This window comes from Tenrec ecaudatus, chromosome 12, assembly GCF_050624435.1.
Source record: "Tenrec ecaudatus isolate mTenEca1 chromosome 12, mTenEca1.hap1, whole genome shotgun sequence".
NCBI lineage: Eukaryota > Metazoa > Chordata > Mammalia > Afrosoricida > Tenrecidae > Tenrec > Tenrec ecaudatus.
The window spans coordinates 10842336-10848343 of NC_134541.1; positions in this window are offsets into that span (position 1 = coordinate 10842336).

Sequence of the window (6008 nt, forward strand, 5' to 3'; positions counted from 1 at the left end):
TGAAGAATCCCCCACCATAAGGCAATCCGAGGGGATACAAGGACAAATCCTAGCACGGTTTATTTCTTAAGAAATAACAATAAAGCAGCAAGCTCAGAGAAACATCAAAAGCCAATTTCTCATCAAGGCGCGGCTCTCCGATTCAGGAAAATTTAATTTGCAGGAGAATAAGGCGGGATGGGCTGAAAACTGCCTGTGTGGTCTGAGCAGGGGTTATTTGGGCAGCAGGGACTGCCCAAAGCGGAGGACAGAGACTCCCCGTCAGGCACCGTCCCTGAGGATGGGCCAGGAGTCCTGGGGGCGCACGGTCCGGGAACCTGCACTCAGAAGTGAGTCACATTTTAGTGGGTATTTACTGGGTGAAAGCATGGCGTTGCTTTTCGATTCTCGCTTGAACTCCTATTGTCATAGCCAAATGGACTCCGTGCTCTTATGGATCGCACGAAGGCTCCAGGTATGCTGTTTCACCACAACATTATTGCAGCTGCTGCCTCCGGTGTAGCTGTTCTCCGGGGTTGTTGACTCGGTTCCGACCCACACCAACTCTCTGTACCACAGAACAAAGCTCAGCCCCGTGCGGCACCATCTTCACAATTGTTGTTTTGGTGCCATGGTGGTGTCAGTCCCCCAATTTCTTCCTTCATTTCCTTATTTTCTTCCTTATTTCCACGGCCTCCCTCTGTTAGCAGGTATGCTCCCTGCTCCGTGGCCTGGTCCCTCCTAATAGCATGCCCAGAGCAGGTGAGACACCGCCTCAGCATCCTCGCTTCTAATCCGGCTTGACTTCTTCCATGACAGAAGAGTTTGTCCTTCTGGTGGTCCATGCCTACTCATTATTCTTCGCCCACACCACAACCACAGGCATGAATTCTTCTGTGGCCTTCTTGACTCCGTGTCCCGCTTGCATATGATTGGAAACACCATGGCTTGGGGCAGGCGCGCCCCGGTCCTGCAGCTGACAGCAGTCATTCCCTTCACCCCTGTACGTGGTCTTGTGCAACAAATTTTGGTCTGGCTTCTTGACTCTTGTTCCATGAGCACTGACTAGGGACTCGAGTAAAATGAAATCCGTGACAACATCAATCTTTTCTCGATTAGCCTGGTATTGTTTATTGCTCCAGTGGCAAGGACTTCCGTTCGCTTTACATCGTGTGTAATCCATCCTAAAGGCTGCAGTCCACTGTAAGTGCCTCAAGTCTTTTTCCCTTTGACCAGGCAAGGGGGCGATTCGTGGGCCTTTCGCTGGCTGCTTTTCCAGATGTGGATCACCTCTTTCTGGAAGCTCTGCTGAAATCTGTCCGCCATCGATGATCCCGCTGGTCATTGAATTCCAGTGGTATTTCAGCCAGTATCCTAGCCACCGGTGAGAAGCTGTCAGATTCGGGGTGCATTTTGAAGATAAAGCCAACCGAATTTCAGAGGATCCAACGTGGCATCTGAGAGGAGGCAGAAAGCCGGGGATAGATGTAAGTTGTGAATTGGCCGCTGGAATGACTACTTGCTAGTTGCTGAGATCAGAAAAGACTTCTAGGACTGCTAGTGGGGAAGCTGCCCGTAGGGTCCAGTTCTGGATGTGTTCAGTTTGAGATGTCTGTGGGTCGGCCCCAACAGGAGATAGTCAGCGGGCAGGTGGGGAGACAAGGCTGAAGTGCCAACCAAGGGCCCAGGCTGTTAGCTCTGCCTCTGACATATAGTAGAAATTCAATAAATGGGAACGGCATGAATGTCATCGCTTAGATCAGCAGAAATATCTGCTTACCATTGGAAAAGACCTAGGCCTTCCCAGCTTCTAATGCCAGGTCAATAACAGTTTCACATGAGAAGAAAGGTACTTTCTTCCCCCTATTTATTCCAAATGGGGTGCAAAATAAGTCGGAGCGATTTCACTTGGGTTGTTTTCTATCTCCAAGATAACATTAATAAACAAATTTGAAATCACACAAGTATGAACGTAAATTATTTACAGTGTGCTTGAAGGACGCCGCAGCAGGGCTTTGGAAGGTAAATAATTTATAAACTCATTGAAAGAGTTCCTTTTTTCACTAATTAAGGGTGAAATTTTTACCAATAAATCAGGAGACTTTGGGAGAAGTACGTGCATTGGCAATCAATTCCGTACAATAACCCTTTACTGCCAAGCCAGGCCGGGCCACTGAGAGCTGCACAACCGAGGTCCTGCTTTGAAGGAGTTGGCGATGCACACGCCGTGGGCACATAGCACAGTTGGTACTGGTACTGCCCACCAGTGAGCTCTGCTGGCCTGCTTTGCAGGGAGCTGGTGGGATGGCAATTCCTCTCCCTCTTTGAGGATAGGCATGGCCACGGGACTGTCTCTCGTCCAGCAGTTCTCAACCTGCTGGGCGCAACCCCTTTGGGGGTCGAACAACCCTTTCACAGGGGTCTCCTAGGACCATCGGAAAACACCCCCATAGTGTTAAAGAATATGACCTTTGTGAATTCCCCCGTTTATCCTCATTCCTTGTGCCTTTTGTTACCTATAACTAAGGTGACCAGATTTTAACATTGGTAGATCAGGACACCACTGTTAAAACTCATATCCTGGCGAATAGCCACATGGCAGCTGAAAACCGTCTACCCTAGCTTGTCGTGCATTCTTTCCAAAAATTGAGACTTTGTTAAAACATGCGGGACGGGACGTGGGGCAAATTGTTAAAAATTGAGACTGTCCCACCAAAAGCGGGACATCTGGTCACCTTACCTATAACCAAAGTGCCAAACTCACTGCCACTGAGTTGATTCCGACTCAGCATGCCCCTATGGGTCAGGATAGTACTGCCCTGTGGGTTTCTGAGACGGTCACTCTTTACAGGAGTAGAAAGCCCTGTCTTTCTCCCTCGGAGCAGCTGGTGATTTCAAACTGCCAACCTTGTAGTTAGCAGCCTGAAGCATAACCACTATTACACCTATATGTAGTTTAAAATAACGTTTCAATCGGAGTTGGCTTTCCCAAATTGTTTTTCTATATTCACTATGAAAATGAAGTCATCATTCTGATTTAAATGCCACTCCTTGATTTACTTAAAATTTCTAGCTAAGAAACATCCTTTCCTCTCCCCTATTGTCACTCTAAACCTCCTGTAGGCTTCCTTGTTCCACCTATATTTGTCATCAGAAACCTCGCTGTTACTGCAGTTCATCTCACCAATGTGCAGGCTTCTGAGAGAAGTCGGGTCAAGAGCATCGGGGTGCAATTCAGATTCTGGGTGACTGTCCCCTTCTGCTCCCCAACCTCACCTTAATCCACCGAAAACTGGGCCATCACAAATTTTAGAGATGATTGCTAACAAAGGGCCTTCTTCCAGGGACCAACATGTGTTGTCTGGTGTGTTTTGTTGCCTGTCACCTTTCTTCCTGGTCGTCAATCCACCGACGCTGTGTCATCATGCGCACGGGTGGCTAACCCGTGTGACAGAGGAGAAGCATGTTTCACTGGGTTTTCAGTGCTTGGTCTTTCAGGAAGAAGATTACCAAGCCTTTCTCCTGAATGCCCCGCACGGGACTTGAACTTCCAACCTTTAGGTTAGATGCAGAGCATGTTAACTTTCCCAACAATGCCTAACATAAGCCCAAACTCACTGCCGTCAAGTCGATGCCGGCTCACAACAACCCCGTCGGTCAGGGTAGAGCCGCCCCTGTGGGTTTCAGAGACTGTGAGTCTTTGGAGGAGTCGAAAGCCCCATCTCTCTCCTGCAGAGTGGCTGGTGGCTTCAAACTGCAGACCTTGCAGCTAGCAGCCCAACTCGTAACCGCTATGCCACCAAAGCTCCTCTGCGTAACACAAAGTAGAGGCTAAATAAACACCGTGTGAGCAAAAGAAAGACAGGCAGGAGGGAAAGAGGGAGAAAGGTAAGAAAGAAAAAAAGGAGGGAAGCATAGAAAGAGAGGGAAGGAGGAAGGAAATCAGATGAAGGAGGAAACTGGAAGGGGGAGAAATGGGAGCAGAAGAGATGGGGGAGAAGTTAGCTTAATGCAGCCCGGTATGGCAATAGCTGAGTGTACAGCGAGGTGCACTATGGGTACCCATCAGGCACGGAGGGCGGTGGGAGGGGGATCAGGCTCCCTGGAGGACACAATAAAGCAAAGGCCACCAGTTACTTTTCTCAAAACCTTCTGGGAAAGTTCCACCATCATTAATTTCCGGCCATAAGAAGAATTTCTGCACAGGTCAGCAATTGTTGTAATGGTTTGGAAAATCTACTCTGGATCCAGGGCAAATGTTACCTGTAGCAAAGGTACTGGGTGCTCCTTGGAGAGCGACCAAGTGGCATTTCAACGGTTATGGTAGGTTGAGTTGGGAAAGGTCAAGGCAATGAGAAATCAACGAAAATATGCTCAACGTACTAGATGGGCCAAGATGAAGGGCGAAAGGGCTTGGGGGGACTTGGGCCTGCCTCCCACCACAAAAAATCCATCATCCTTCCCCCCAAAAAAATCACCCCAAACAAGCAACAGTAAAATACCTGTGCTATTACTCAGTGATATTTTCTCATTCTTAAGGATATATGATGAAAATCTGCATCTCTCCAGCATGGCTTTTTTGATTGACTTGTTTGTTATTCCACCTGAATAACCAGTGCGCTTCCATGTCAAAGCCAGGTGGAAGACAAATCCCACCAGCACCACCAGGGTGCACTCTCTGAGCGGCTCTTCTATTGGATTTCGGAGTCAACCCCGGCTTTGGTAAACTCTAGATCCCAGTACCAGCAGTAGGTCAGCACCTCAGCTGCCTCCCCCCAACTCTCCCGTGGGAGCTGGCAGCATCAGCGGTTGAGTTGTTGGTTGCAGCCTCCAATGCCAACCTTTACTGAGCTGCCTGGAGTCAGTGCAAACCCCCTCTGTCGGAGGGAAGCTTGTTCTTTGGCCACAAGGATGGGAAACCCAAAGGAGAATGGGCGGAGTCCCTGAGGGGTACAACCTGTTAGCATACTCAGCTGCCAGCCATTTGAATTCCCCACCCCACCTCCCAAGAAGCCTCAGAAGAAAGGCCAGGTAACCTGTTTCAGAAACTGCTGCCAATACAACCCCCATGGGGGGAGAATGGGGGGCAAAGTTGGACCCTGAGACGCATGGGGGTGCCGGGAGTGGGAATCAGTTGGATGGCAGCTGGTCCGGCGTTTGTTCTGCTACGTTTCTTAAGTCTGGTTCTTCGGAATGGCCAAGGTTGGTGTGTTGGTTACATGTTGACAGCGTCCCAGGCTCCGTCTGTCCTGTTGCTTTGCCTCACACAGCTTCCATCCCCAGAGTCGCCTCATGGCCCAAAATGTTTGCCGGAGTGCCCTCTGTCTCTCTACATTCCAGCCAGTAGGAAGGAAGGAAGGGGGGGGGGGAGTAGGGGGGAGAGGGCCCAATATCTCCTTTTAGTGCATTTCCCAGAAGATGTCAATCAGTTGGTCCTGAATGGAGTTGATGGCCAATTGGTTGACAATCAAGTGGTCAGGAACTTAGCTTCAGGTCTCCACTAGTTGCAAAGGCTCCTGGGAAAGGTTGCTTTCTTCGGGGCAGCCCTGTACCACGTGACAATGGAAGGTCAATTACTAGGGATGGAGGGAAGAATAGCAGTGGGAGGCAGGGGGAATTGCCACTTTCACCGAGTCCAATATGGCTTATGCCAAATTTTAATTTGTCTTCCTCAGCCTCTCTTCCAGTGCTAAGAAAAATAATGAGATATATAAAGTTTTCTGAAGCCATGAAACCGAACTCATTTACCTTTATAATTTTCTATTAATCTACTACCAGAATTCATTTTGCATTTAATTCTAGCCTCTCACATTTTAATGCCGTCTCTTTAGTCTTTACACATTAGTGGTCTCAGCCATGTCAGACTTCTTCATCTCCTTTATGTTCACTTATTTTAAATTTTAGTGGTCTTCTAGCCAATCCTTTATCCTTTTTATTACAAGAGCATGAAATTTTATAATCCCCTAGAGCTTTGTTAGTCAGTTGCTACAAGGTTCTTAACCTTCATTAATTTATTCCCTCGTTTTTGA